Here is a 20,902-nt window from a genome sequence, read left to right on the forward strand (position 1 = left end):
TCGGCACACTCGAGCACGACTCGTTGTTTGAGGCACGGTCAAGCTGAGGCTGGCCGTCCGCTCCAGCCTCTGGGGCATCTCCTTCGCCTTCCTCGTCCTCCTCATCTTCTCCCTCAACGCTGGAGTCGATCATCTCAGCCGAGTCTTCGTTGTCCTCCGGGTTCAGCACGAACCACTCCGGTGGCGCCTCGGCACCGTTCTCGGCCAGCTCAGGAACAAAGATGCTGGTGTTGGTGTACTCTGTGATCGCCGCCGCCCGCTTGATAAGATCGCGCTCCACCGCCAGCAGCTCCTCCAGGGCCTCCTGCCAAAACGTGGTCAACTAGGCTAGATTTAGCTCAGGATACCATGCCTTGACGAACTCCAAAGCCCGGCGCGCTCCAGCCCGGGCCGAGGAACCCTTCCAAGCCTCAAGTCGGCCGTCCGCCACCTCCAGCCAGTCGGCAGTCCGACTGGGATTGCGTGGAGCCAGCATGTCTGGCCATAGGGCAGAGATCGCTTGGGCCCCGACACGCTGAAGACGGCGCAGCATCCGGTGAGCCGGCCGATGGCGGGCCTGGATGCTGAGAAGCTGTTCGCTAAGGGTTCAGGGGGCGTCGGCAACGATCTGCATGCCTTCCGCCCTCCATTCTTCACGATAAGCCTCAATAGCTTGGTTGGCGGCGTCAGAGTGGCCAGGAAAGAAGTCTGCTCAGGCAAAAAGCAAAGAAATCAGATGTCAGAAATCAGAAATCAAAGCCGGCTTGATCGGCAGCCGGCAGCTCGAAGAAAGAAAAAGAAAGAGCTTACCATCAACTATGTCTTCAATCATGCCGAAGCCGGATTTCAGCAGCGCCTCCTTGTCGGTCCAGGTGGAGTGTTCGGTCTCGAATTCGGCGAGGAGATTGGACCCTTTCACCTGCCCTCCTTTCAGGCCTTCTGGAGAAGCTCTGCCTGCTGCACCAATTGCTTGGCCAGTCAGTCATGCTCCTGGGCCAGCTCGTTGCACTCTGACTCCTTGGCATGCAGCACGGTGTTGGCTTCGCCCAGCTGCTGCCGCAAGGCAGCATTGGCCTCTACAAGAGTAGAGAAAGAAAAAGATGTCAACGATCAACAAAGAAGAAGTACAGTTGCCGGGGAGATCCGGCCCGACTGCTCAGCAGTCGGCCCGAATCTCGGGGGCTACAGCCCGCGGGTGCGCTGGAGCGCCCCCGCAGGAAAGAAAACAAAGACTTACTCCAGCTTTCCGACAAGTCGGCGGTCCGCTGGTCCAGATCTCGGACGTTGGAGTTAAAGGTGGCCGCGCGAAGGTTATGATAATCCTACAATGAAGATATCAGATAAAGTTAGCACTCGGAGCTTGCCAATTAAATTTCCGAGCCGCCTGCTCAGCAGCCGGCCCGAAACTCGGGGGCTACACCCAGTGGGTGCGCTGGCGCGCCCCCACAGAGGAATACAAGAATCAAAGACGAAGAAGTAAGAAACATACCCGAATGGCCGCTTGCGAATCCAAGAACGCCATGTTGCACTGTTGAAGAGCAGTGGCCTCAACTCGGAGTTTGGCCTGGACGTCTAGGACCGCTCGATTTAAAGTGCCCGTCCCGCCTCCACGCACCATTAAGTGGGCGCGACACTGGTTGCTTCGGCATCTGGGACTGACGAGCTCGCAGCACCGGCTTCCAGCGGTCGTGGCGCTAAAGTTGCCTTCGCGCCTCGGCGGCGCAATGGTGTGTGGGCCTCAGAAGTTGGGCCAGTCACCACCTCGTTTCCGGCTCACGGCACCAGCGGGGCAGCCGGCTGTTTGTCCCGCGCTCCTCCAGACGGCGGTGGCGGAGGCACGTCTAGATCCGGCATGACGACGTCACCGCTTTCCCTCTCCATGACCGGAAGCTCGTCGCCGGCTCCTCCAGTCGGCGTCGTGAACTCTGGTGGTGGTGGCGCGGAGTTCAAGGGAATGACGAATAGCAGCGCTTGACGGCGCGCGGCTTCTTCAGCCAGCTTCTTCGCCGCGGCATCAGCCTCGGCCTCTGCCAGCTTCTTCAACGCGGCGGCCTCCACCTTGTCCGCCTCCGCCTTCTCCCTGCGGGCGGCCTCCTGCTCCTCGCGCGCCTCCCGCGTGTTTCGTTCCCGAGCCTCCTGGAGGTCGGCTGCAGGGTCGATTCACCGGGTGGTGGTAGAGGTCTCCGCCGACCCAATGACGGAGGCGGCGGCCGACTTCTCAAGAGAGAGCGAGTCCCTAAGTCAAGAAAAATAAAGCAAGAAAGCTCAGACGGAACCAACAAGAAAGGAAAGTACAAGGGAAAGACACTTACGCCGACACCATAGGAGGCACCTTCGGAAGCTTCTGGAACTTGGTCGCCTTCTCGGCGGCCTCCTTCCGCTTGGTCACGGCAGTCTAGTTCTTGGTCATCTTCGACGCGCTGCCAAACAAGACGACGCCTTGTTTGTGCTTGCGCGTGCCGCCTCGAGCAGCTCGCTCAGCGGAAGGGCCCACGTCCGCCCTGCCGGCGCCTCGCGCATGGCGCAGCTCATCCTCTTCATCATCATCATCGGGCCAGGTCTCGAGGCTGCCTCCGTCTTCGGAGCCGCCTGCTCCGTCGCCGCCGCCTATGGGGTCGTCCTCCAGGGCGGCCGCCCCCATGTCGGGGTCGTCCACATCGCTCACCTACCAGTCCGGCTGGTAGTTTCCACCCAGCCCCACGATGGCGGCCATCGCCGGAGACATATAGATCTGCATCCTAAGGACCGACTGTTCAAGACCAAGACCAAGACCAAGACTAGTACTAAAAAGGAAAGAGTTGAAGAACTTATAGCAGGCGGCGGGTTGGGGCTGGAGTATGGCTGCTTGCCGAACCGCCAAGACCCTTCCGACAGGTTGAGGTCGGAGATCTCGTTCACCATATGGGCAACCTCGGTAGACGGCATGTCCCTCGTGCACATCCGGCTCGGGTCACGGTGCCCGCTCATCCGACAGATCAGATGAGTCCGGCCTTGGAGCGGGAGAACCCGGCGCTCGACGAAGGCGACCAGCAGGTCGGACGCCTTGAGGCCTTCCGCCACCGTCAGCACCCGGAGCCGATTTACGGCGGTGGTGGCGTCAGCCGACATAGATTTCGGCTTGTAGCCCCAGTTGGCCCGAGGTTCGCCGGAGGGACGGCTTCGTAGGGCGGCAAGTTGATGAAGTCGATTGCCGGATCGACGTTCTCCACATAAAAATATGATTTCTGCCACAGTTTGACCGACTGTGAAAGCTTGATGGCAGGGAAGGCTTTCTTCACCAACGGACGGCGCACCGCGACGAAGGCACCACACTGGGCCGCCTTCTCCCTAGCGGAGGTGCCCAGTTTGGTGTAGAAGAACGCTCCCCACAACTCGATCATGGGGAGGATGCCAAGATAGCCCTCGCACATCGTGACGAAGGCAGACAGCAGCGTCATGGTGTTGGGCGTCAGATGATGATGCTGAAGGTGGTAGAAGTCGCAGAAGGAACGGAAGAATCCGCTCGCCGGCAGGACGAAGCCACAGAGGAAGTGCGAGCGGAAGATAACCCGCTCGCCTCCTTGCGGCACCGGCGAAATCTCCTTTTCCAGCGGCACGTGCACCTTGACGAAGCCCACGCCGGGCAGCCGCCGTGTGGTGCGAAGGAAGGCGAGATGGTCATCAATCATGACCGAGCCATCCCAGTCCCCTCCCTTCTCGCACGCCATGGAGACCGAGCTAGACGGAAAAATGGTGCGGCGGCGGAGGCAAAGGCTGCGATGAAGCAAGAGGCTTGGGGCAAAGGAGGCTGACAGCGGCGAGGTGCAGCGGCACCTCGGCGGAGCGCGGAGGTGCAGTGGCAGCAAGTGGAGGAGAAAGAAAAAAATGGTGAAGGGAGAGGAGGGCGCGCGTGCTCTGCCGCACCCCTTCCCCCCTACTTATAGCCCCTAGGCTACGAAGCCGAGGGGGTGGGGCGTGGGATCATGGGATTAACTGCACCCACGACCCCCGGCCCCGCGGTTATTACACGAGTTACTGCATGCAGTAACACCGCACGAAATCGCAACTGTCTGCCTCGGCCACAGCGGATCCGCCCGCGCGCCGAGGTCCGGTAGTGGTGGGCCCAGCCTGCTCTCGCGTCCCATCGTGCATGGGCTGGCAAGCTGGACCGACTAGCTGGCGCCGCGTGGTGTGCTCGCAGCGGGCGGCGGGCCTGGAGGCTTAGCCAGCACGCCACCTGGTTCCCGCTTTGGCGTTTCGAAATTATCAGACGAAGCCCGCCTGGTCCCGACCGACTCCCAGCAGGCGGCGCACCAGCAGACGGACAAAAGCATTCAGCAAGAGCATTCATAGAAGGAAACTTCTGAGGCTTCTCGACTTATCAGCCGCGACGCCTCACCAGCTTCGGGGACTACTGTCGGAGTAATGGGCCACTGGTAGCCTAACCCGAGTCCCTGAGCATTTCAAGACATTGGGCCAGCTGCACCCCTCAGGCATCAAGGAAGAAGCACCGCCTTCTGGTGGCCAGCCGCCTCATGCGGCCGGCTGCCAGAAGACGGCCAAGCACCAGAAGACGACCCCAAGACAGGCCGACTCCTAGTAGGCGGCCTCCAGAGAGGACGGCTCCTAGCAGGCGGCCCACGACGCCCTCAAAGTCTGCGCCCCCATTAAGAAGACAAGACAGGATGTGGCTATAGTATAGCCCATCACCCCCAGATCCAAGGCACGGCGCGGCCACAGTGCCCCATACAGGCGGAGAACTCCGCACGGCGTGGCACTGTTGCCACTCCATCCTTGATGTCACCCCTGTCAGGCGGAGCACTGCTCCCTACGATGGCTGTCGGTACGGCCCGCAGGCGGCGGGCCCTACCAGGCAGCGAGAGCCCGGAGGGCGGCAGAACCTGACCAGTCAGACCCGAGGGAGGCCGCCTTCTAAGCAGGCGGCCCATTCCTCCCTCGAAGTCCGTGAACCATTAACCAGATGAGACGCGGAGTGGCTACAGTGATCCCCCGCTAGACGGCGGGAATGTAGGCACGCCTCCCCGACCAAGTGTGCCTCATTAGCATTGCGGCTACAGTAACAAGCAGCCGGCAAGACCCGCAAGCAGTGGGAGCGGCCTGTCGGCCCCATACCAGACCAGACAGCTGGGCCCACCAGCCGGCGGAGAAGCTGGCGACCAGAGACGCTGACAGCCGGGTCCTACACCCGGCCGTATTACCATTGTACCCCTAGGGGGTAGGCCTATATAAACCCCCCAGGGCACCCATGCAAAGGGTTCCCAACCTGTTAGACCTAGACTCATACATAGATAAGGGAGAGAGCTAGCCCTGCTTTCTTCCACCTCTAGCATACAGCTCGGGGAGCACCATTGTACTCACTAGTGCCTTAGTGATCATGCGGAGACCCCGCAGAGCAGGACTAGGGGTCTTATCTCCTCGGAGAGCCCCGAACCTGGGTAAAGTACGCCGGCATTCGTGTCTACGCCTCATCCCGCTTCCGGGCACCTGCGACGTTCTACTCGCTCCCACCATGATAAGCCATCCCTTGGCATATGTCGCACCTAACCCCCGACAGAAGCTCTGGTTTGTGAGAAGCTTATACCACAACCTGCCCCAAATGGTACAATATTTTTTACCCTGACATGTTGATGCCATTCCATGATAGCATGCCAAGGTTCATGAATTTCTGACGGGTTTTGGATTTACTAGAATTACAAAAGCAAGTACCTCAACATTTGCTGGAGAGCCACGGTGCTGTGGAGTTCGAAATTCATCCCCATTTCTTGCATGGGACATAAGCAAAAACCCATGGACACATATATGATTTTACAACCCATGTTGGTGCACCGGACCATGTGCATGTGCTTTAATTTTGAATTGTGCACCTGAAATGGCTAGAAAACCAATTTAATGTATATAATTTCCAAATGAACCCTGAATAATTCCAAATTTTTTATGACACACATATAGTTGCATGTTCACTGTCGATAAAAGGTCTAGCAATTCAAACACCGTCCATTGCCACTGTGACCCCATTATGTAATACAAATCAAGATGAAAAATCAAGTAGATCCCACACAGTTTATTATCACCAACCGTGTGAGATGCAGCACACAATATGGAGCACCGTCGGATTATAGTACCCATAAGGCTTACACGAGAAGCTGCGACGGCTACAGACCACAACCCGCTCTGAATAAGGGACCGTGTCTGATGACACTTTGCGCGCCAGTTTTTTCACTGAAGCGATTCCAAATTTTCGGCTTCCGCGGTAATATCTACCTCCCCGCCCCCTTCCCCTTACCAAAAGCCACATTTCCCCTATTTCCGCCTTCCTTTCCAAGTTGAAACCTTCACTCCTTGCTTGCAGCGCCGCCTCCTCGCCGGCGACCCTCCTTCACGCTGCTCGGCCTCCCCTGTCCAGGCAGGTAATCCACACCTGACCCCCATCCTACTCCTCCTTCCACATCCCACATGCCCCGACCGCCGGCGCGAGCGCGACACCTTCCACCCAAATCACCGACCCCTCCACCAAATAAGCGCCGTCCTAAGCTATGGTGCATGCAGTATAGCCAGGGTCTCAAGGAGAATTTGGCAGCACAGAAGCAAATCGCGGCCGCACGCGCGGATGAGGTCGCGATGGCTGCCATTCGTGCCGAACCCTAGATCTTGGATGGGCAGCTCGCCGTTGAGGCCACCGTCGACGCCTCACGCGCCGACGCCGCGACGCGGTTAGCTACTTTAAATGATAGTTCGTGGCATTTTCTCGAGGCCACCGTCGGTGCCTTCAACGAAGACTATGAGGTGTTTTCTCAGCGTGCGCGTGCTTACCTCATCTCAATAGCCAGCAGGTTGCTGCCCGGAGTGGCTCAGGCAACTCACCACTACGACGAGGTCACCCACAAAGTGGAGGCCTCGCCCTCTTCCATGTCCATGGAGCCAATCGTCATTGATATCTCCGACAATGAGGAGTAGCTTGTCTTATTAGCTCACTATAAGGACCCATGTTCAGTTTGCTAGCTACTGCCTTTCCTTAACAAATTCTAGTGAATTGTGCTATCTACTTTTACCATGCAATCTTCTGCTCTAGAGTATATGTTCTATATGTCGTGCAATGTGGTGTTCAGTTAACTGTTTGGTTTAATTCTGCAAATGTGAAGTTCAGTTCTTCAGGGTGCAATTTTCCAAGTTGTCAAGCATGCCTGGTTTGGTTAACTATCCGATCTTCTATTAGGAGTCTGTTATATTGTGCAATGTGGTGCTCATTTAACGTTTGGTTCCTTTGTTCTGGTGTTTAGTTAACTGTTTGGTTCAATTCTGCAATGCGATGTTCAATTGTTGTGGGTGCATTCTGTTAATGTATACCATGTGAGAAATAATTCGAATTTGGTTGTACTAAATACATGAGAAACAAATACAATTGCTATATTTCCAAGTTGTTATGGATGCTTGGTTTGGTTAACTATCTAATCTTCTATTAGGAGTATTTTATATTGTGCAATGTGGTGCTCAGTTAATGTTTGGTTCATTTGTTGTGGTGCTTAGTTAACTGTTTGGTTCAATTCTGCAATGCGATGTTCAATTGTTGTGGCTGCATTCTGTTATTGTATACCATGTGAGAAATAAATTGAATTTGGTTGTACTAAATACATGAGAAACAAATACAATTGCTATATTTCCAAGTTGTTAAGCATGCTTGGTTTGGTTAACTGTCTGATCTTCTATTAGGAGTATGTTATATTGTGCAATGTGGTGCTGAGTTAACATTTGGTTCATTTGTTGGGGTGTTTACCTAACTGCATGGTTCAATTCTGCAATGCGATGTTCAATTATTGTGGCTGCATTCTTTTATTGTATACCATGTGAGAAATAAATCAAATTTGGCTGTACTAAATACATGAGAAACAAATACAATTGCTATATTTCCAAGTTGTTAAGCATGCTTGGTTTTGGTTAACTGTCTGATCTTCTATTAGGAGTATGTTATATTGTGCAATGTGGTGCTCAATTAACGTTTGGTTCATTTGTTTTGGTGTTTAGTTAACTGCGCGTGCATGGTCTGTTGTCCAATAGCACATTAGTATGCAATTGCAAGAAGCATTCTAATATTTAGGTTTTTAACAATTTGGTCTTGCACATGTAGGTCCTGCTGTCAGAGGTTTTGACCCACCATTCGACCCATTTTGCATATGGGGAATTGAGTTTTCCATGAATATCAATCAAGTCAAGAAACTCATAAAGATTGTTAGGATAAAGAAATTAGCGACAAAAAAGACAAGATCTTTGTCTTCACAATGTAGAAGACATCAGTTCACTACAAGATGGTACTAACTATTATACCTTGCCTTTTTTTATTCCTTTGCCCCATTTCCAATATAGAGAAGATATTTATGCAAATAATTGTTTTCAGGCCTTTCCAAAGTAGTTCACTGATAATTACCTCTCAAACCACCTCTATGGTCAGGAGGCGAGAAAGGTTTTCATAAAACACCCACGGTTCAATATTGAAGTGTTCCTGAAGAGGACGAAGGATGGACGGTCAATCATCCACCGGCACTGGCCTAAAGTTGCAATGACCTTCAACATGAATGAAGGATCAATATCCGCCTTCCGCTTCAGCAGTTATATACCGTCTATGATGCTAATTTCGAAAGGTCCTACATGTTGCATGTGAATCTTGGTGCTGGTGCACTTGTGTAATGGGGTAGCGGAGTGCTGAAGCTATATCATGTTATACTCTGATGTATTTCAATTATGAAATTCTGCTTCCTTAATATGGAAATGAAATATATCATGTGCTTAATATGAATGTCAATTAGATTAATAAATGGATTATTAATAATAGGGAAATTAGCCTACTAATGGCGAATTAGCCTGCTAATTGGTTTTTGCTATTACAGACGGTTATTCAAAAAATACCGTGCGCGATGACCTGAGGCAATGCACACAGTTTCTAGGAATAAACCGTGTTGGATCAATGAACAATATCACATGACTTTCTCTTGAAAACTGTTTGCGTTAGGCCACCTTGCGCAAACGTTTACCACATAAAAACAGTGTGATGGACAGCCTTTGCCACACAGTTTCTTCTATGGACCGTGTATGATGCATCCAATAACGCAAACAATAAAATTGTTAATATGATGTGCAATGGCAACACTATCACAAACGATTTAACGAGAAACATTATGTGTGATGTACCTGTGAACGAAAATGCTTTCCTTGCAGCGACTCTGTGCGATGTACACACGTACGGAACCGTTTAGCGGGGACTGGCTGTGTGGGATGTACTTGCGACCGGAAACAATTTTGCCTGTATAATTGTATTTTTAGCTCTACTATACGTATTTCCATATTTGGGCGCTCGCCGGTCGCACACGACCTCATTTTGCCGAGCGTGTGTGCCAGGAGGGCATATCCCCGACGGTTTCTAGGTCGTGTGGGAAGGACCCCCCTATCGCCGTCACTCACTAGGCGACGGTTCCAAATGTCGTCGCGGAAAGGGGTTAAAAACCGTTTGTATAGCACCGACGTGTACTAGTGACCTCAAGGGTGATGTCAACAATAATAACTCATGCCACCCATATCCAACTGGATATATGTGACTAGATCTTTCCTCACCACATGCTGCTTGCGAAAAGAGAAAATAAAAAGGAATAGAGAGAAATACTTTGACTATTGGTTAAAAATAAATACATAAAGGTTAATGATAGGCCCTTCGCAGAGGGAAGCAGAGGTTGCATGCGCTTTTTGTTTGTATGCTCAATCTCTTAGCACAAAAGAACGTCATGTTATATTGCCCCTTATGATAGCAACCTTTATTATGCAGTCTGTCGCTTTTATTCTTTGCCATCACAAGTTCGTACAATGCTCAATTTTCTCTTACACTAAATGATCCAACATGTTTAGAAGAAATTTTTATTGCCTTATTGCACCAATGACAACTTACTTGAAGGATCTTACTCAAGCCATAGGAAGGTATGATGGACTCTCAAAACAAGATTTGGGTTTAAGGGTTTTTGGATGCACAAGTAGTATCTCTACTTAGTGCGGAATTTTTGGCTAGCAAAGATGGGGGCAAGCACCACGTGTTAAAGGATCTATGACAATATAACTTCTATGTGAATATGAACAAACATAAATCAATACGTTGTCTTCCTAGTTCAACGTCAACAATTTTGGCACATAATATTTTGATGGGGGCTCACAATCAAAAAATATGTCCAAGATAGTGCGTTTACATGTGAATCTTCTCTTCCCTTGTTAATTCTTTCATGAGTTGCATCATTGACTAATGCTATGTTTGTATATCTCCAATAAAATTTTCTACTTATACTCTTCCTTATGTGATGTCATTACTTACCATAAGATTAGCATATGATCTTTTTCATTTATTTCCTTTCCTTTTATTGAACATGAAAGTAAATAAAACAAAACACAAACTAATCTTTATTATATATATCTTGCACAGGATTACAAGGATAGATCACTAAGAAAACTCTCGAAAAGAAAGGATCGAACTAGACTTTTATTCATCTAAAGCAAAAGATAACTATGGATCGAACTAAGATAAGTAAAGGCAAAATATAGTGGAGGTGATATGGTACCGGGGCACCTCCACAAAGCTTGGCACAAGCCAAGGGGAGTGCCCATACCCGAGACTCAAGTTTCCTTTGGTGATGAAGAAGTAAGTGGTGGTGATGAAGTAGTAGCAATCTTATCTTCATGTTTCCATGGCAGAGGCTCACCATCATACGAGGAGGAGTAAGTCTCACGGGTCCTGCAACTAGCAGCCAAACTCATACCTTTAAACCTCACCTCATATTCAAATACTTGGTTTTGGAGATCATAGATCTGGCTTTGGAGGAAGTTGACTTGCTCATTGAAGGTGAAGATGATGTCCTTCATGGATTTCCATCCACTTTGAGATCACGGGTGTAGAACGCGATAATGAGGTGATTGGCATTGAGTCCACATTCCAACATCCCCTTGCACCGGAAGACCTCCTGCTCCATAGCTTCAAGCCTGGCCTCCATGGTTTCCGTCCCTTTGGGACCTTGCACATCACGGATGTGGAGCAGCCCCTCATGCATCTTGATAGCTTGAGGATGCTGCATCACCTCCCGCAAATACGGGTCGATGACGTCCTCGAAGAACTTATCCTTGGAGGAGCTCGAAGCGGCCATGGTGAACTAGATCTGTCAGAAAACAACAAGGGAAAGAAAACAGAAGATTTCTCCGTGATACGGTGGTCAATAGGTTCCGGGGGTATATAAAGATTTTTTATCTTGGGAAACAAGCAAACAGAAGAAAAGCAGAGTACGGAAGGTACCTGAGGTGGGCACTACCCACTTGGGCATGCCTGGCACGCCAGGTGCGTCCTGGTGTCTTTTTCCCACCAGGGGTGCCTGATAATCCCCATGTGCAGGGAATCATCGTAGCAATTCCCAATGGTGGAAGTGATAAGTATGGAGTGTTGAACCCACAAGGAGCTAAAGGTAAGATCAATAATCTCTCAAGTCCTATCTGCCACCGATACGACTCTACGTACACCAAACGTTTGCTTCCAACTAGAAACGAGAAATAAAACTACGTTGTGGGTATGAAGAGGATAACTTTGCATGATATCGGAGAGCTAAAACATAAAAGTAGGTGTTGTTATCATAGAGTTAGAATATATTACAAAATATTATAAATAGCGAGAGTGGAATAATGATGGGTCGGTGTGCGGAATTGTCCTAAGCAATTGTTAACAAGACCGGTAGTCGTCATTGCAATTTCATATGAGGGAGAGGCATAATGTGACACCCAAGTTTTTATTTGGATTTTTCAAAAGATTTTATTTGACTTGAGGGGAGTGATTTAAAAATTTTCTTCAAGAGAACTCTCCCTTTCAAATATTTTTTTATGGCAAAAGTTTTATTTGGATTCACCCAAGATCTGTCTTTGGTCTTGGAGGTCCTTGCTTTTATTTGAACTTTAGACAAAATATTTTTTCACTTGGGAAATGCCTTTTAAAAACCTTTTTGAAATTTGCACTATGGCTTTTGGACTAATCCTTTGCCACTTTCAACAATTCCTTCTTGCCATGGCCTTAGTGCAAATCCTCTCTCTTAACCCTTCCCTCATCTTTAGATCCTGTTTGGCATCTAATCCAGCAAGTTGAACCTCCCCATGTGATTATTTCCATTTAAATCTTATTCAAATAAATTTATGTCTTCTATTCTAGCACTTGGAGATTTGCAAAGGAGCTACATTTTCTGTCTTGATTTTTGCCCCCAAACCTTTTCTCCCTCCTAGTCCTTTGAACCCTCAACCAAGATCCATGAAGATCCACTAGTCTTCAGTTCAAATTTTTCAGACTACACTTGCTGCAAGTTTGGACTAGATTTGTCAAATTTGGTGAAATTCATTCAAAACCTTCTCCAAAAATTCCAAGTAAAATCAGGCAGCCTCTGGGTGCATTGAGTGGTCACCTCACCAAGTACCAGCTCCAGAAAAATTTATCTCATAGCCAAATCCTTCTGTCGAACACCTGCAGTGCATGGTCATTGTCAAGTTCAGAGTTTCACAAATTCAGTCAGTGGCTTGCTGTCGTTTTCTTCAGAGAGGGTTGTCGATCTCGACAGTGCCCCGATGTCGCCTTGCTCCTCGTCCCCTCCCTCTTGTTCCTACACCGTACGAACGCCTAGCACCTTGCGGGCGTCGGCGACGAGCAGCAGAAGGTGCGCCGCCCCGTGACCGACGCCGGCGGCGGCTTTGCGGACGCCAGCGGGAGACACGGCGCCGACGACGCCACCCAGCGCCGCCCAAACCACCGGAGCTCGTCGCGTGGACTTCCACTGCCCCGAACGCGCTGCCACTCTCGTCGTGAACCGCAGGGCGTGGAGCGCGCTCTCTGCCGCCGTCGAGCCCGTGCGGTCACCTCACCGTGGACCGACGCCATTACGCCACGACCAACTCCGTTTAGCTGTGGAATGACTCCAGTAACCTCCACTGATGCTGCCTGGCCACTCAAACCTCCTGCCAATCCACTGCTCCGCCATAATCGCTCGCCGGAGATTCTCCGTTCACGGCCACCCCATCGATACGCCTATAAATAGAGGCCCCGAGCTTCAACTCGAGCACCCACCATCCCTGCACTCCCCCTAGAGCACGCCTAGCCACTGGAAGAGCCCCAAGGAGGTCTCCTTCCTCGACTCCGGCCGCCGCGACCCGCCACAGGATCCAGCTCGATTCGCCCCCGTGCGTGCACCTCCGCCTCCCTTCTCTTGCCAGTAGCTTCACCATGCGTCCCTCTTTCTGACCCGTGCTTCAATTCGAAGTTTGCAGCCCTCCACCGGAGTTCTCCATCCTCACACGAGCCGCCGTCCGCCGGGGAAAGTGTCGCCGTCGACGTGGTGCTCCCCGTTGGTCGAGTCCACCACCCACCGACGCGGAAGAAGACGCTGAAGCTCTTGGTACCCTCCGATCCTCCTAACTCGCCGTGGTTCGACGCCGGCGTCCACCGCAGTCTTCGGGCGCCGGCGAGCTTTTCAAACCTGACATGTGGACCCCGCGTGTCAGCCTCTGTTTTATTCCCCCTCGAGCTGTTTTCTGTTGGCGCCTTCGGGCAAATACGCTTTCCCTCTTGAGCTTGCGCATTTCCAACCGAAGCGTTTTCTGTTTTCTCAGTTAAAACCCTGGAACTTTTCTGTTTCATTAGAGATAAGTCCCTGGACAGAAACCTTTATAACTTTTTAATAAAAAGGAATTTTTAAGTAATTCTTTTTCTGACAATCTTCAAATTTTGTCTAGTTTTTTATGGGATTTATTTGAAAAATATTTGGAAAAGTTTCTGTGCACCCATTGGTTTTCACGTTAGTACCCGTTTTCGTGATTGCCGTAGGTTCCGGAAGAGGTGACGGAGCCGCGAACTTCACCGAGCTAGACTCCGACTTCTCCGAACCAGGCAAGCATGTTTGAACATTTGATATGGCAGATGTTTTGCATGTTCATGTGAAAGTTTGTGCGTGGCATGTGAGTGTCGGTAAATACCCCGTTGCTTGTAAGGAAACCACCCGCATGTTCCAAAGTCGCGATGATCTCTGATGAGAGATGGCCTAATCATGTGGTGACATGAAGGGCAGCAAGGTGGTACTGTTGTAGCATACCAGCCTTGCGTCATCCGACTTTCTCCGACGTTAACGTGGACGGAGTCACGTTATCGTTCTTTTCCCCGCATGTTCCATAGTTGCGATGATCTCTGATGAGAGATGGCCTAATCATGTGGTGACATGAAGGGCAGCAAGGTGGTACTGTTGTAGCATACCAGCCTTGCGTCATCCGACTATTTCTGACGTTAACGTGGACGGGGTCACGTTATCGTTCTTTCCCCCTTCCGTGCTGCCACATGTTTCATTTGCCAGGATGCGGTTTAGTAAGTTGGTAACCTCTTTCCGTGTACACACCAAATAGAGAGGCCGGGATGATGGTACCTTGGCCCAGGATTAAAGCCAGTCATCCGGTCAGGGGGCATGGGTGTTTCCAGTTGGGACCGAGAGGGGGGGCACCCCCTTAGAGCGCGCGTATAGAAATTTGATCCCATGCTACGCGAGGTTGTAGCCTCCCCGTCTCAAGGTTTTTCTTGAACGTTGCCGAGGGTGATCCCTGGCTTCGGAAGGTTGAATTGGGTGTGTACTGGTTAGACGTGTTTCTTCCAAAACACCATAGACGGAACTAGTCCCCGTGACTACTGAAATCCGTTGGCTGTGGTTAAGTACAAACTCTACAGAATCAATTCCTTCAAATCATCGTATCCATGATCTAAGTAGTGTAATCATTACATCCATATCTATCCGCGTGAAAACTTGTCCCCGGTGAACAAGCTCAAGTGGTAAATCCAGATTTATTGTTATTCCTGTGGATGGACTAACTTTATATTTGTCTCGTGCTTGTGATAAATTTTGTTCCCGAACTATTGTATTATTGAGCTGTAATATAAGCCCTTTATATGATGTCGCTCAGACGTCCGACTATGGCATGCACTGCCTTTATTTTCTGTTATAAGCCCATTATGCGGTGTTGCCCCGACGCCCGACTGTGGCATTACTATTCTGCATTTTCCTCTCGAGGAGTCTTTCAGACACTCGTTCGGCACCAGTATTACTATTTTGCATTTTCCTCTCGAGGAGTCTTTCAGACACTCGTTTGGCACCAGTATTACTATTCTGCATTTTCCGCTCGAGGAGTGTTTCAGACACTCGTTTGGTACCAGTATTACTATTCTGCAGTTTCTGCTCGAGGCGTCATTTAGACCCTCGCTTGGCACCCAGTATTTATTATCTCTATGTCTGATCGCACTGGTTAACTTGTTCATATGCTTCATGTTTGCATTTGTTATATCTTATGTCTGAACTGTCTTGCGAGTACTTTCATAGTACTCACCTGGCTTGTTGATTTGGCCAGATGTTGACGAAGGCGATCTCTTGGATGAAGAGTTTGATAGCGCATCCGATGCCTAGAGGAGTCCCAGTCAGTCCTGCGCGATCCCGGATTTTGGTCACTTGTATTACATACGCTTCCGCCACCCGCAATAAGTCTCCTCGAGCTTCACTCCGACGCTCGAAGAGCTGTAGTCTTCTGGAATCATATCACTCGCTTCGCGGTGATATTTCCACCACCGTTATTATCGTGAGTTAGTAGTTTGCCACCCTATCCGCCGTCTTGTTTTATCAGCGTGCATGTAATAAATTGTTGGGCAGTCTCCGCTCAACTTTGTATTATATTCAGTACTCCTGGTATTTTTCTTCTGTGACCAAGATATTGTCTACCAGTGAGAAGGAATTCTTCCTCGCTGGTCCATAAAAGGGATTGGTCTCTCAATAATTATTTTATTGAAAAACCGGTCGTGACACATAAGCTAGATGGGGAGAGGTTCTCCCTGTGGTCCTTGGCCTCCCCCTTGTGCTTCCTCCTCCATGGCCTCCCCCTAGATGGGGAGAGGTTCTCCCTCTGGTCCTTGGCCTTCATGGCGATGATGGCCCCTCCGGGATCCACCTCCATGGCCTCCGGTGATGATCGTCCCCTCTAGCAGGGTACCAGAGAGGGCCTAGATTGATTTCTCGTGGCTACAGAGGCTTGCGGCGGCGGAACTTCTGATCTAGGTTATTTTCTGGAGGTTTCTGTTTTTATAGGAGAGGACGGCGTCGAGAATAAGTCAGGGGGTCCTCAAGGCAGCCACGAGATAGGGGGCGCGCCCCCCACCCTCCTGGGGCCCACAGGACTCCCCTCCGGTAGATTTTTCTTCCAGTATTTTTTATATTTTCCAGAAAAATTCTCCGTTGATTTTCATCGCATTCCGAGAACTTTTATTCCTGCACAAAATCAACACCACGGTAGTTCTGCTGAAAACAACGTCAGTCCGGGTTAGTTCTAATCAAATCATACCAAAATCATATAAAACTATTGTAAACATGGCATGAATACTTCATAAATTATAGATACGTTGGAGACGTATCAGCACCCCCAAGCTTAATTCCTGCTCGTCCTCGAGTAGGTAAATGATAAAAGAAATAATTTTTGAAGTCTGAATGCTAGCAAGTACATAAGTTTGATCAATGATAATTCCAATCACTTTTTCTAGCATCATTATATATCATAACAGTAGCTCAACTCATAAAACTTCTCATGATGAAGTAACAAGCTGTAACGCCCCGAGACCGACGCTCCAGATGCCTTCCATGTTCTTCGTGATCGTTGTGTGTTTTATTTGCTTGTTGCATTTCATCATTGCATCATCCGCATTGCATCGGCACTTCGTTCCCGTCATTTTTCGAAACTTGCATCCGTTCGTAGTTGCCGCGTCCCCCTGCCTTCATTGACCGTTTTGAAGCCAACCGGGTTTTTTGAGCCCCTCTTGTCTGACCATTTGACCCTCCTACATTTTATTCAGACCCCTCGCGCGTGTCCGAAAGTTGTCCCGAACCCGACCCGCTCTGTCGTTACCAATGGGTCCGGATCATCCCCAAACATCTATAAAACATCTCTGTTTTCTTATTTGGACTCCCTAGCTATTTATTCGCGACCGTCCGATTAAGATGGGAGGAACCAGATGCACCTAACCAAAATTCACCTACTATATAATCAGCCTTCGTTGTCGTTACCAATGGTGCATTTTATTTTCCTGTTCGAAATATGCATATGAGGATTTTCCGGAATTGTTGTTTATTGTTTCCGACCTCATTTAAACTTGCCTAAATAGATAGTTTATATATGCTTCACCTCTTGCCATGTTAGCCAACATTTAATATTGTTGAGTAGTTTAAACGGGAGAGAACTAAATAATTGATGTGGTGTTTTGTGAATATGCAGCTCGTTGCATATTGAGCTACATTTAACTTGTAGTATTGGTTGTTGCACTTTGTCATGCCATGCCATGCTATTTAAACTAGACATGCATCATACTTGTTTGCGCATCATGCTATGTTTATGTGATGGTGTGTTTACTATGATGTTTCCTTCTTTCCGGTTGCGCTTCTCCTTGGTAGTTCCGATTACGTTGCTGTTGTGAGGATTCGTTCGACTACGTCCGCTTGTCTTCTTCATGGACTCGTTCTTCTTCCTTGTAGGATCTCAGGCAAGATGACCATTACCCTCGATATCACTTCTATCTTTGCTTGCTAGTTGTTTGCTCTATCGCTATGTTGCGCTACCTACCACTTGTTATCATGCCTCCCATATTGCCATGTCAAGCCTGTAACCCACCTTCCAAGCAAACCGTTGGTTGGCTATGTTACCGCTTTTGCTCAGGCCCTCTTATAGCGTTGCTAGTTGCAGGTGCAGTTGACGATTGATCCATGTTGGAACATGATTATGTTGGGATATCACAATATATCTTATTTAATTAATGCACCTATATACTTGGTAAAGGGTGGAAGGCTCGGCCTTATGCCTGGTGTTTTGTTCCACTCTTGCCGCCCTAGTTTCCGTCATACCAGTGTTATGTTCCTTGATTTTGCGTTCCTTACGCGGTTGGAGATTTATGAGACCCCCTTGAAAGTTCGCTTTGAATAAAACTCCTCCAGCAAGGCCCAACCTTGGTTCTACCATTTGCCTACCTACCACCTATACCTTTCCCTTGGGTTCTACAGACTCAAGGGTCATCTTTATTTTAAACCCCCAGGGCCAATGCTCCTCTGAGTGTTGGTCCGAAACGGGCAGCCTGCGGGGCCACCTCTGGGCAACTTGAGGGATGGTTTTACTCGCAGCTTGACCTATCCGGCGTGCCCTGAGAACGAGATACGTGCGACTCCTATCGGGATTTGTCGGCACATCAGGCGACTTTGCTAGTCTTGTTTTACCATTGTCGAAAAGTCTTGTAACCAGGATTCCAAGCCTGATCGGGTCTTCCTGGGAGAAGGAATATCCTTCGTTGACCATGAGAACTTGTGATGGGCTAAGTTGGGACACCCCTGAAGGGTATAAACTTTCGAAAGTTGTGCCCGCGGTTATGTGGCAGATGGGAATTTGTTAATGTCCGGTTGTAGAGAACTTGACACTTGACTTAATTAAAATGCGTCAACCGCGTGTGTAGCTGTGATGGCCTCTTTTCGGCGGAGTACGGGAAGTGAACACGGTTTTGGTGTTATGCATGAACGTAAGTAGTTTCAGGATCACTTCTTGATCACTTCTAGCTTCTCGACCATTGCGTTGCTTCTCTTCTCGCTCTTATTTGCATATGTTAGCCACCATATTTGCTTATCGCTTGCTTCAGCTCCACCTCACTACCTTATCCTACCCATAAACTTAAATAGTCTTGATCTCGTGGGTGTGAGATTGCTGAGTGCTCGTGACTCACAGATACTACCAAAACAGTTGCAGGTGCCGATGATACCAGTGCAGGTGATGCTACCGAACTCAAGTGGGAGTTCGGCGAGGACTTGGTCGTTACTATGTTTCGTTTCCAGATGATCAGTAGTGGTGCCCAGTTGGGACGATCGGGGATCTAGCATTTGGCGTTATCTTCTTTTCTTTTGGTTTTGACCATAGTCGGTCTATGTGTGTACTCCGAATGTTGTATGTTTAATTTATGTACTGTGTGAAGTGGCGATTGTAAGCCAACTCTTTATCCCATTCTTGGTCATTACATGGGATTGTGTGAAGATGACCCTTCTTGCGACAAAACCACAATGCGGTTATGCCTCTAAGTCGTGCCTCGACACGTGAGAGATATAGCCGCATCGTGGGTGTTACATGTTGGTAATCAGAGCCATCCCCGACTTAGGAGCCCCCTGCTTGATCGAATCGCTGACGTTGTTGAGTCTAGAGCAAAAATGTTTTGAGTGTTAGGATTATATATATCGGAGAGTAGGATTCTTTTTACTCCTCAGTCCCTTCGTCGGTCTGGTGAGGTCTCCCGACGTAGATGTTTTGTCTTTCCTCTCCTTAAATTTCACTATTTTTTTTAGGATCACATGGGTATCTTTGGATTGTTCCGATATTCTTGTGACGAGAACATTGTTCTTGGTGCCTCCTGACATTTAGGGGTTGTGGCAGTGTCCCGGGGAGTTGAGCTCTGAGGTGTTGTCGTCACAATTTTATCGTTGCAGTTCTGGAATACCCGAGTTTCACCGACATCGAAAATCTCTTTTATGAAGTTGTTGGTGAGATAACCTCGACGCCACCCAGTCCTGGGGCGGGAGTTCGGGAGTACTGCCATAGCTCGTATAACGGATGCTTTTCGAAGGTTGAGGTACACGATTTCTGGAGTTTTCGTGGTTATGTGTTGACGGATGGATACATCTGGATGTAGGGATTGTTTGTTTGGGTGAGATATATTGCTTCCCCTATATCCCCAACACCAGATTGCATAACCAAAAAGTTTCGGGAGTTTATAGGTGGGAATTCAAGTAGCTCCTAGAATATCTTTCTGACAGATGCATGATATGGGATTGGGTAAATCTCTATCATATGTATTTGTTCCGGCTTATTCTGCGAGCCAAATCCTTTGTTTCATTTTGGTTTGTGGTATTCGAGTTGCTTCAATGTCAAGTGTGATTCCATACCTTTTCTAAACGGTGTTATCATATTTCTATGGGAGTACTAATCCTTCTATTCATGCCGAATGGCCATGCCAATTCTTTTCCAACCGACGTGCTTCTCTTCAAGTGGATCCAATCATTTTCAACATCCGCAAGATCAATTCTAAGTTTTTTCAACGGTGTTTGTTCCATCTGCCCCAAGTTACCTTTGTTTTCCGCCCTCCCACCCTCTTTGTAGCGACCAGACCTCAAACAGTCTGTGCTGCTGTGCACCAGTGTCATCCCTGGATCAGTAATGCTGACACGCACAGTACAAAATGGAGGATTTATAACAGAGTAGCAATCACACACTTATTACAACGAGTATCTCAAGAGAGAAATAAGTATGTAAATATGGCCTAAGGCCATATAAATACGATAACAGCTGAAGACTTGGAAGATAAGTGAGTCCATCAACTCCAACGGCATCACTGAGTATAAGACCACGACCTAAGGCACCTTACTCGTCGTCTGAAAAGTCTACAACATGAAACGTTGCAGCCCGAAAACGGGTTAGCACATGGAATATGCTGGCAATGTAACCCATAGAGAGTAATGAATATAATAATGCTATACTACATGCATATATGGCTGGTAGAAGGCTCTATGGTTACAGTTTTGCGAAAAGCCAATTTTTCCCTACTGCAAAGGAATAAATTTTATTTAACTATCATGGTGGTTGTTAAACATTGAGATGGTTGACAGCATCTCAATCCCAATTAAGTATCATCATTAACCCAACAAAATTAATTAAAGTAACATGATGAGATTCACATGATAATCCAAATACTAGATACTCAAGATATCCATAACCGGGGACACGGCTAATCATGATTAGTTTGTACACTCTGCAGAGGTTTGCGCACTTTTCCCCACAAGACTCG

This window comes from Aegilops tauschii, chromosome 2, assembly GCF_002575655.3.
Source record: "Aegilops tauschii subsp. strangulata cultivar AL8/78 chromosome 2, Aet v6.0, whole genome shotgun sequence".
Lineage (NCBI taxonomy): Eukaryota > Viridiplantae > Streptophyta > Magnoliopsida > Poales > Poaceae > Aegilops > Aegilops tauschii.